General features: G+C 47.3%; 1 protein-coding gene across 3 annotated transcripts in view; it reads left to right on the plus strand.

The window, feature by feature from the left end:
• Positions 1-11889, plus strand: part of PRAG1 (PEAK1 related, kinase-activating pseudokinase 1) — a 112315-nt gene that overhangs the window by 26579 nt on the left and 73847 nt on the right. Inside the window, exon 1 of one of the 3 annotated variants that reach the window (XM_055349728.2) lies at positions 10970-11202. The exons of 1 other annotated variant lie outside the window; for it this stretch is intronic. The gene's annotated coding sequence lies outside the window, so the exon portion shown is untranslated. Of the gene's footprint in view, positions 1-10969; positions 11203-11555; positions 11887-11889 lie in introns of those variants that run through there. One more of the 3 variants, XM_004046615.5, reaches the window with a different exon arrangement.

Consider the following 11889-nt stretch of genomic DNA (forward strand, 5'->3'; position numbering starts at 1 on the left):
AGAGTTACTTGTGTTGTATCAAAATGGGATTTCCTCAATGCTTTTTATTAGCAAAATGCTCTAAGAGTCCAAAAGATTGTCTTAAAATACTTTCATGGCCTGTACTCCCAGCACTTTGGGAGGTTAAGTGGGTGGATCGCCTGAGCTCATGAGTTCGAGACCACCCTGGTCAACATGGTGAAACCCTGTCTCTACCAAAATACACAAAATTAGCTGGGTGTGTGGCATGTGTCTGTAGTTCCAGCTACTCAGGAGGCTGAGGCACAAGAATCGATTGAGCCCCAGAGGCGGAGGTTGCAGTGAGCCGAGATCGCACCACTGCACTCCAGCTTGGGCTACAGAGTGAGACCCTGTCTCAAAAAAAAAAAAAAAAAAAAAAAATCCTTTTATGGCTATATTTATTATAAGAACCACAAGAAAAAAAAGGGAAAGAGAGAAGGCCACTCTGTTTCAAGGATGAATAGGTCAAAGAAACACCATTTTTCAACAGGTTTATAAAACTATTAAAAATGGCAAATGACACATTCTTTTTAGATAAATAGAAACTTTCCTTTTCCTGCCACTGAACAGGCAGCCCTCAGGAAAACTTGATTTAGAGCATCGGTTTACCTTTGCAAGTAAAACGCCCTAAGAGATGGTCCATGTCATGACATTTTCACAGCTGGATTTTGGCACATTTAGGTCTCAGAGGTAACATCACACAGAAGCCTTCTTGTAGAAGTCAACAAAAACCACCCAGAAGTCAGGATGGACTGAAGTCTACTGACCTAGTAAAACCAAAAATACACAGCTACCTCCAGAAGGACAGAGGGAAAAGCAACATTCAGGGATGGGACTGTTGAGCCACAAGAAATCATGACAATTTTTCATCCATGGTTTATCAAGCAGCAATAGGCCTGAACTTCAAACAATTTACTGACAGAAACATATGTGGCCTCTCTCTCTATAATTATAGTTTAATTATATTAACTACAATTGTAACTAATTGTAATTATGTGTGTGTGCGCATGTGTATATAACATGATAAAATTCATTTTAACCATTTAAGTGCACAGTACGTTGGTGCATTCATTAGTACATGCACATTTTCGTGCAACCATCACCTGAATACTTATCATCTTCCCAAACTGCAGTTCTGTACCCACTAAACATGAACTCCCCACTCACCTCTCCTCCAGCCTCTGGCTACCAACATTCTGTCTCCATACATTTGTCTACTCTAGGTCCTTCCTATACGTGGAATTATACAGTATGTGTCCTTTTGTGACTGACTTATTTCACTTGGCATAATATTCTTAAGGTTCATCCATGTTGTAGCATATTAAGCATGAATAATATACCTTTCCCTCCCTTCCTTCCTTCCTCCCTCCGTCCCTTCCCTTCTCCTTCCTTCCTTCCTTTCCTTCCTTCCTTCCTTCCTTCCTTCCTTCCTCCCTCCCTCCCTTCCCTTCTCCTTCCTTCCTGCCTTCTCTTCCTCCCCTCCCCTCCCCTCTTCTCCCCTCTTCTCCCCTCCTCCTCCCCCTCCTCTCCCCTCCTCTCCCCTCCTCTCCCCTCCTCTCCCCTCCTCCTCTCCCCTCCTCTCCCCTCCTCCTCTCCCCTCCTCTCCCCTCCTCCTCTCCCCTCCTCTCCCCTCCTCCTCTCCCCTCCTCCTCCCTCCTCCTATCCCCCCTCCTCTCCCCTCCTCCTCCCCCCTCCTCTCCCCTCCTCTCCCCTCCTCCTCTCCCCTCCTCTTCCGTCCTCCTCTCCCCTCCTCCTCTCCCCTCCTCCTCTCCCCTCCTCCTCTCCCCTCCTCCCCTCTTCTCTTCTCTTCTTTTCTTTTCTTTTCTTCCCACGGTCACCCCTGTTGCCCAGGCTGGAGTACAGTGTTGTGATCAGGGCTCACTGCAGCTGGGTTCAAGCGATCCTCCCACCTCAGCCTCCCAAGTAGCTGGGACTATAGGTGAGCACCACCACTCCAGGCTAATTTTTGTATTTTTTTGTAGAGATGGGGTTTCGCCATGTTACCCAGGATGGGCGCAAGTGATCCTCCCACCTCAGATTCCCAAGGTGTTAGGATTACAGGCAAAAGTCACGGCGCCTTGCCTCATTCTCTCTCTTCTTATAAACAGTGTTATTGAAATATAATTTACATATAAATGTCAACCATTTTGAGTCTACAATACTTTTTAGTAAGTTTGTCAAGTTCAGTAATCATTGTCACAATCCAGTTTTAGGACATTTTTATTCTGCAGCAGGAACTTTTGTGTTCATCTCCAGCCCCATATCCTTTTACCACCCCCAGCCCTAGGAAACCCCTATTCTACTTTCTAGATTTGTCTTTTCTGGATATTTCATATAGAAGGAATAATACCATAAGTAGCCTTTTGTGTCTGGCTTCTTTTTCTTTCTTTCTTTTTTTTTTTTTCTTTTTTCGAGACGAAGTTTCACGCTTGTTGCCCAGGCTACAGTACAATGGCGTGATCTCAGCTCACCATGACCTCCGCCTCCCGGGTTCAGGTGATTCTCCTGCCTCAGCCTCCCGAGTAGCTGGGATTACAGACATGAGCCACCACCCCCGGCTAATTTTGTATTTTTAGTGGAGATGGAATTTCTCCATGTTGGTCAGGCTGGTCTCAAACTCCCTACCTCAGGTGATCCACCCGCCTTGGCCTCCCAAAGTGCTAGGATTACAGGCTTGAGCCACCATGCCTGGCCATGTCTGGCTTCTTTCACTTAGCATAAGGCTTTTGAGGTTTATCCATTCTGTAGCATGGATCAGTATTTCATTATTTTTTATTTCTGAATAGTATTCCATTGTATGGGTACATCACATATTGTTTATTCATTCACCAATTGATGGACATTTGGGTTGCTTCCATTCTTTCGCTGTTATAAGTCATGCGGCATGAATATTTGTGTGCAAGTCTTTGTGTGGACGTGTTTTCATTTATCTTAGGTAGATACCCAGGAGTGGGGCTGCTGGGTCAGACCACAAATTTATGTTTAACCTTTACGAAACTGTCAAACTGCTTTTCCAAAATGGCTGTACCACGGAGAGGTTTTCTTTGGGGTAACTGAACAGATTCTTCAGATGGATTAGTTTTTCCCTTTGGGACCCTTCCTAATGTGAAATACTTTGCTTTTTTAGACTCTGACCTCAGCTCAGTCAGAAAGCCAAGCAGTGGGAGTCATGAATTAATTCCTTAAATATTTCTCATTTTCATATTCTTAACTCATTGCTGAGTTCATATTAAAACTAAACAACCTTGAAAGCTCAGAAGAATAGTGTTGTGAAGGTGAAGGATCAGGGCTGGGTGCCGTGGCTCATGCCTGTAATCCCAGAACTTTGGTAGACCAAGGTGGGGAGATAACTGAGGTCAGGAGTTCGAGACCAGTCTGGCCAACACGGTGAAACCCCCGTCTCCACTAAAAATAAAATATAAAAATTAGCTGGGAGTGGTGGCAGGAGCCTGTAATCCCAGCTACTCGGGAGGCTGAAGCAGGAGAATCACTTGAACCTGGGAGGCAGAGGTTGCAGTGAGCCAAGATCAAGCCACTGCACTCCAGTCTGGGCGACAGAGTGAGACTCCATCTCAAAAAAAATTAAAATTAAAATTAAAAAAAAAGGAAGTGAAGGATCAGACCTGGATGATCCCTAATGTTTCCTCCATCCATTAATGCATCTCTAGAAGTGTCTCTAGAAGTGTTTGTGGATCAAGAGTAGTCTCTTGATGGGCTTTGAGCTATGTCTCACTCCACACTATCTGAAAGTAGAGGTGGAGTTTCTGATCATTCATGTGCCCGTTCAGCTAAGGAACAAGCCCTTTCTCCTGACCATAGACCCTAACATTTGAGGAGGAGGGAGCTGTAGATGAAAGGATGACCATTCTCCTTGTAGGCCAGATCAAAGCTCCCACAGAGAGAATAAAGGGATATCCCACTTTCCTACTGTAGTGAACTGCCTGGCATTCCACCCATAGCAGCCATTAACATGTCTCCTGTATGCCACTTTCTTATGAGTTGATTTTTGGAAAAATATTAACTTTCTAACTAAGAGCATTAGTGTATATCAATCATTGGCATACTTTAATTTTTTTTTTTTTTTTTTTTTGAGATGGAGTCTTGCTCTGTCGCCCAGGCTGGAGTGCAGTGGTGCAATCTCGGCTCACTGCAAGCTCTGCCTCCCAGGTTCACGCCATTCTCCTGCCTCAGCTTGCCAAGTGGCTGGGACTACAGGCGCCTGCTACCACGCCCGGCTAATTTTTTGTATTTTTAGTAGAGACGGGGTTTCGCCGTGTTAGCCAGGATGGTCTCGATCTCCTGACCTTGTGATCTGCCCGCTTTGGCCTTCCAAAGTGCTGGGATTGCAGGCATGAGCCACTGCGCCCGGCCGGCATACTTTAATTTTAGTACCTTCACTCCTTTGCTAGGTTTTTGGTTTTTTTGTTTTTTGTTTTTAAACAAGGTCACACTCTATTTTCCAGGCTGGAGTGCAGTGGCGCAATCTCAGCTCCCTGCAACCTCCACCTTCTCAGCTCTCTGCAGCCTCCACCTCCCTGGCTCAAGTGATCTTCCCACCTCAGCCTACCAAGTAGCTGGGACCACAGTCAGTGCCACCACACCTGGCTAATTTTTTTTGTATTTTTGGTAGAGATGGGTTTTCACCATGTTGCCCAGGCTGGTCTCGAACTCCTGGACTCAAGCAATCCACCTGCTTCAGCCTCCCAAAGCACTGAAATTATAGGCACGTACCACTACGCCCAGCCCCCTTTATTAGTTTTTTAGGGCTACCATAACAATGTACCCAAAACTGCGTGGCTTAAAACAAGAGAAATTGTCTTATAGTTCTGGGGACTAGAAGTCCCAAATCAATGTGTCAGCAAGGCCAGGCTCTCTTTGCCGACCCTAGAGGAGAAGCCTTCCTTGCCTCTCCTAGCTTTTGGTGTTTGCTGGCAGTTCTTGGTGCTCCTTGGCTTGTACCTGCATCACTCCCCTCACATGGCTGTCTTCATGTCTCTCTACAGATGAACACCAGTCATTGGATTAGGGCCCATCCTAATGACCTCATTTCAACTTGATTACATCTGTAAAGACCCTACGTCTAAGAAGGTCACATTCTGTAGCACTGGGGGTTAGGACTTCAACATTTATTTTCTGGGGCGTTAGGTAGGGGGAACCACACAACTTAGCCCATAACAGTAACATTTTGAAAAAACGACGTTTGCAAAAACTTAATGGATCTGTCACTGAATGCACACTTACATATAGTTATATATTGATATGGGTTGGCCGTGTTCCCATCCAAATCTCATCTTGAATTGTAGCTCCCATAATTTCCACATGTTGTAGGAGGGACCCAGTGGGAGGTAATTGAATTATGGGGGTGGGTCTTTTTCATGCTGTTCTCATGATAGTGAGTAAGTCTAATGAGATCTGATGGCTTTTTTTTTTCAGATAGTCTTACTCTGTCACCAAGCTGGAATGCAGTGGCACCTTCTCGGCTCACTGCAACCTCTACCTCCCAGGTTCAAGCGATTCTCCTGTCTCAGCCTCCTGAGTAGCTGGGATTACAGGCATCCACCACAATCCAGGCTAATTTTTGTATTTTTAGCAGAGATGGGGTTTCACCATGTTGTCCAGGCTGGTCTCGAACTCCTGACCTCAGGTGATCCACCTGCTTCAGCCTCCCAAAGTGCTGGGATTACAGGCATGAGCCACCGGGCCTGGCCCTGACGGTTTTATAAAGGGGAGTTTCCTACACAAGCTCTCTTTGCCTGCTGCCATGTAAGATGTGACTTCACTCCTCATTTGCCTTCTGCCATGATTGTGAGGCCTCCCCAGCCCCATGCAGAACTGTGAGTCCCTGAAACCTCTCCTTTATAAATCACCCAGTCTCAGGTACGTCTTTATTAGCACGTGAGAACAGACTAATACATATAGAAAAGGGGGAAAAAGTGTTTTTCTTCTTCACCACTGACATCTGTGCTCTGTGGTGCTTGAGCACAAAAGAAAGATCATAACAACCTTGAACCTTTGGCTCTCAGTCCTGTGTGGTTTGATATTCTGACATCTGTAGTTATTACTTAAATAATATCTTTCAGTTTGGGCAAAAAAAATCTATTCAGTGCTTGGAATATGATACTATAAATTATTTAGAATGTTTTATCTTGTGTAGTGCTGCCTAGAATTAACGTCTGAGAAGAATGGGATGTTGGATATGTTTTTCTTAAAAAAGGTGGGACATGAGGATGTGATTCCATAATCAAAGGACAGGGATTAACTGATAAGATATGTGAATTTCCACACCTCAGAGAAGAAAGAGATAGCTTTGGGGTGGCAAATGATAGAGCCAATTATCACTCTGAGAGGAAAGAGAGGAGTGGGGCTGTGTGTGTTTGCTAGACCAAGCTCTAACTGGCTTGCTGAGAATGTTATCTCCTAGCAGGACAGAAGGAAGCTAGAAGGGCTCATCACAGCAAGTTTTTGAAAGATCTTTTTCCTTCCCTCCCTATGCAGTCCTCTCCATGGTGGTTTTGGGACCCAAATTGCCAGTACGGCAGGCTTAGCTTTCAAGCCTGGAGCAGATGCCCAGGACGTCCAGGGCACCAACCTCTCCCATCTGCAATTACCCTCCTCCCCTTATGAAATACTCCCTTTTGTTTTGTTTTGTTTTGTTTTTCTTTTTGGAGTCAGTGTCTCACCCTTGCCCAGGGTGCACTACAGAGGCGCAAGCATAGCTCACTGCAGCCTCAACATCCCAGGCTCAAACAACTCTCCTGCCTCAGCTTCCTGAATAGCTAGACTACAGGCACACGCTACCTGTATGTGCCTGGCTAATTTTTTAATTTAATAGAGACAGGGTCTCACCGTGTTGACCAGGCTGGTCTTGAACTCCTGAATTCAAGCAACCCTCCCACCTTGACCTCCCAAAGTCCTGGGATTCCAGACATGAGCCACTGCACCTGGCCAAAATACCCCTTTTTTCTATCAGCATCTGTATCAAGCCTATCTTATCCATTCCATTTGTCCTCCCATCTAATTCCTTTCTTCCATGGGGTCCTTTAGAACCTCCTGCTACTATAAACAAAGTCAGTAAGAGCTTAAGCTTGTCTCAGACACTCCCTGGCTCATGCAATTAACTGGAACCTGGAATTTCCGTGATAACATCTCTTTCCTTTTTGTCCTCCACAAGAGATCTCTCTTTAGACTGCTCTGCATTTTAAAAGGTCTGGAAGGGAAGGGGTCATGCTTCTTTTTTTTCTTATGGCCTCTTCTGTATTCCTGGGTCCCCCAGTTCTTGGCCTCTTCCTATCACTTTTGCGCCTTCTTCACAATACTCCTCCAACCCCTTCATTTGTTCTGGGGGCTCCAAACACCACTTCTGGCAGGATGACTTCATTCACCAAACGGTGGCTACACACTTCCAACCCAACAGACCACAGACTGAATTCTGTGACTTTCCCATTTGTAATAATGATACCATCATTCTACCGGTCTCTAGGGGCTAAAACTCTACTGGTCACCTTTGATTCCTTCCTCTCTGTCAGTAATAGCACCTACTCCAGTGTTTCTGCAAGGCTTACATGAGAAAAGCCAGGTACATCATTGATCACACAGGGCGTGATGCTGAGTAAGTGCTCCATAATGTAAGGCTTTATTCGTTAACAGATTATTGCTCACAGTGAATCCACGAAGTAACCAATCCCCATTTCTCCCTCTTCATGTCTCTCAAAACCACACACACCATCCATTCTTTCTGTTTCCCTTGCCATGTTCCTTATCAAAACACATCAACTGCCATCTGGACCAGGGATAGGAACGCTAAGCCAGACTCCTTGTCTCCAATCTCTTCTCCCACTTCCTAATCCATCTGGGATACAAGATCCAGAGAAAGCTAATGAAAAACCACCTTAGTGATGTCATTCTGCTGCTCGGAAATGTCAACACTTTCTTGATGGCTCACCTGGAAACGAAGTTCTTCTCTTCTAGTACCACACTCCATTTCCAGGCCTGTCTCCAAAAACCATGATCCAGCCAGTCTAGAATGCAAAACCTCTGAAAAGTCTTCCGCCTCTCCCACGTCCATTCATTTGCAGATAACATTGTCTCAGTCTGGAAAGTCCCCATCCTCCACAGATTGAAATCGTTCTCATCTTCTAAAGCTCCCCTCCTCTACAGAGCCACTCTCTGTGTTTCTTCTGTCTGTTTCTCCCTCGAACCCCCACTGCCCCGGCTTATCTTCCTCTCATAGAGCTTATTATTTTTTTTTTTTTTTGCTCTTACTCGTCTTTCTTTTCCCAGTAGGACCTCACGCAGTGCTTATAAGTAGAAGTCACTCAATACATATTCGTTGAGAAAACTGAACATCGTTCTCACTCTTAGGTGAGGTGCATGTCTCTATTATTTGAGATGTATTCTCTGGCTGAGGAGATAATATGTGTGGGATTTCTTTGGCTCAATCTTCATACTCTCTGACCCCTCTCAAATACCCCAGCTTGTATTTTTGCAGTATAATTTAATGGCACACCCTTCCTAATCCTGCCATTTTGCCTAATTCCAAACTACCTTACTTTACTCACCCCAAAGCACTCCCAGCCTTAACCTCTTGTCCCAGTTTCCTAAAATATAACTGCTCTTGTACGGAATGGTGCCGCTGGACTAAAACTCTGACGAGGAATTGCTGTTCTTCAAGGTCTGGTCTGTATCAGGGAGCCCACGCCCTGCAGTTAAAAGTGTCATAAAAATGGACTGAGAAGTAGCTAGAAGCAGAATGCTGTGTCTACACAAATTACACTGCATTGCAGGGTACAGTTTGGAAGTTCAAGCAAGAATTCTTTATGAAAATGAATGAGCTTACTGTAGCTTGACTGAGGATATCATATACTTAACAGTCACTGGTAGAGCACTGCCTAAGAGTGTGGGTATTTTATGTGCATCTCAGTGACTCCTTTGAAGTGTTTCTTGATTCTTTTCATTAGGCAAGATGAAGTCGTCTCTATGGCCATGTTGCTGGCTTTTAAAAAGATGCACATTATATGTCAGCAACTACAGTATAATGCATTTACTTTGTGTGAGCACAGCAAACCACTTAAGAACACACTTTATTTTGTAGACACACTGAATTTACCCTTCAAGTACTGCCCCATGCCACAGAACTACAAGTCTTGCCACATTATGGCTTTCTCTTATAATTATGCTCTTTAGCCTGTTCATGTATTAAGAATAAATTAGGGGCCGGGCGCGGTGGCTCACACCTGTAATCCTAGCACTTTGGGAGGCCGAGGCAGGCAGATCACTTGAGGTCAGGAGTTCAAGACCAGCCTGGCCCAACATGGTGAAATGCTGTCTCTACTAAAAATAGAAAAATTAGCAGGGCATGGTGGTGGCCGCCTGCAATCCCAGCTACTCAGGAGGCTGAGGCAGGAGAATGGCTTGAACCCGGGGAGTGGAGGCTGCAGTGAGACAAGATCTTGCTACTTCACTCCAGCCTGATTGAAAGATGAAACTCCATCCCAGGAAAAAAAAAAAAAGAATAAGTTAGGTAAAGAGAAGAAAATAAAGTGCAAAAGTAAGTGCCTCTTTTATGTGTTCAGCACAGCCTTTATTCTGTGAGGTCAATGTCTCTCTTACAGAGGAAAGAAGTGAAACATTGAGCCTGAATCCTGAGAACCAGGAACTTCTCAAACATCTTAGTTTGCCCTCTCCCAGTGTAAATGAATTGCATACTTTCTGAAGTCACTTTTGTATTTCTCCAGTGCAGACCACTTTGTACCTACCTGTTTAATCAACATCTTCCCCTCTTGAGTCTTGGTAGGGTCTGGATCTTTCAGCTCTGTTGGATGCTCATGAAGTGTAACCAGTTTCCCTTCCTTTTTTTTTTGTTTTTTTTTTTTTGAGACAGGATCTTGCTCTGATACCCAAGCTGGAGTGTAGTGTGCGATCTCAGCTCACTGCAACCTCCACCTCCCTGGCTCAAGTGAGTCTCCTGCCTCAGCCTCCTGAGTAGCCGGGATTACAGGCACCCACCACCACACTCAACTAATTTTTGTATTTTTAGTAGAGATAGGTTATACCACATTGCCTAGGCTGTTCTTGAACTCCTGACCTTAGGTGATCTGCCAGCCTCGGCCTCCCAAAATGCTGGGATTACAGGTGTGAGCCACCGCATACGGCCAGTATTTGTTCAAATGATTTCTCTCCACTTACGGAAGAGAGAAAAATAGGGCTGGACTACCTGCACTTGGCAAGGGCGGAGTGGCAGAGTAGACTTGCCTACCAGCGAAGCCAGACAGCCTTTGGTTCCAATCTTAGTACTACCACTTTTCAGCTGAGGAACCCCAGCAAATTGTGAGGCCCCGGAGCCTCAGTTTTCTTATCTGTAGAATGGGGATAATGATGCTCTCCTCATAGGATTGCTTAGCGCTGGGTAGGTCCTTAAGGAATGTCCATTGCACTCCCATCCCTCTACAGCTTCCCCCAGATTCTATCCTCTTAGGAGGCATGGGTGTCACTGGAACATGAGGAAGAATTCCCTGGATCCTTTTTTCCCTTTCCTCACACAGAAGCCAAACCTCAAATACACATCTTCCCTCTCTGTCCACACCCACAGCAGCAAAGAGGAGAGCCAGGAATCTGGGGGTGGGGGTGGGGGCCCATCTTCCTCCTCTCAGTGGGTGGGGGCTCGCAGGCTGACTGGCAGAGGACCTTCACTGGAGTCAAAATAAACTGCCTTCCTGGGGAGGGGATAGAGGGCGAGAGAAGCCGCAGGTATTGTGTTTTTTGGGGGAGGGGGGTCCTCTTCCTGTTCCATTTCACTGAATTCTCCCCACCCGGCATGGCCCTGGGAGGTGACCATAGCCCTGGCTCCCCGAGTAAACACCCAGGTCAAGCTACAGGACTGACTGGGTCTTAAGCTATTATACTCCCAGTTAAAAGATTTTTTTAGCCCGAGGACTATCTCGAACTCGTTCTATCTCAGTGAATGACTCACTGGAAACGGTGTAAACACAGGTGTATTACTGGCCTGCGGAAGACTTGGATGTCCCAGCACGGTAGAAGGCCAGGTGCCTGCAGTGCAACGCTTGCATTCTACATCCAGAAAACTAAAGTTCAAAGAGGTTAAGCAATTTGCCAGAATCCTGCAGTCCAGGGACTGAGCGGAACCTGGAATCCGCCACCGGGACTTCCACCCCTGCTCCCTCCGGCGCCACCCTCTTCCCAGAGGTAGGGAGAGCTGAGGCTCTCTGTGCTCACGTGGCTTTCAGAGCCCGCCTCGGACCCTGACCTGTATTCCACTCCCGACCCGACACTTCCTCGTTTCCCCTTCCTTCTCCCTCTCTTCCCAGGGTCCCGCAGGGCCGGCTGGATGAAGTGATGCCGGGCACCTATACACGCATGATGGCAAAAGGAGGATTGCAACGCCAGAGCTCGCCCCTCCAGAGCTGTGCAGGGTCCCCACCGAGGAGGGGGTGCAAACGGGTGCTGGGCTCGGGGGTCAGCCCGCGCCAAGTCTGGGGCTGGGGGCGGATCCTGCCGGTCCGGGGCGGGAGGGTGGGCAAGAGAGGGAGTCACGGGGCCTGGAGACTTTGGAGGAGTCGGGGCCCTGGGGGTAGGAGACCGCCGAGTGGGAGCGGCAGGCGCAAGCCGGGCAGCGGGGCGCGCGGGCCAGGCGGGGCCGGGCGGCTGCAGGGACTGCGGAGGTGCGGCGTGAGCTGGGGCGGGCGGCGTCACCGGAGGCGGAGGGGGCGGAGCCGCGCTCGCAGCTGCCACCCGGCCGCCGGGCCCAGGCAGACGCCACCCGCCCGCGGCCGGGCATGCACCGCGCGCAGACCTTCTGCGAACAATGCTCCGGCCGGGCGGCTGGCGGCTCGGAGACCGACGGAGGGGCCGGGGGAGCGCAGCCCAGAGGTG

This window comes from Gorilla gorilla, chromosome 7 (assembly GCF_029281585.2).
Source record: "Gorilla gorilla gorilla isolate KB3781 chromosome 7, NHGRI_mGorGor1-v2.1_pri, whole genome shotgun sequence".
NCBI lineage: Eukaryota > Metazoa > Chordata > Mammalia > Primates > Hominidae > Gorilla > Gorilla gorilla.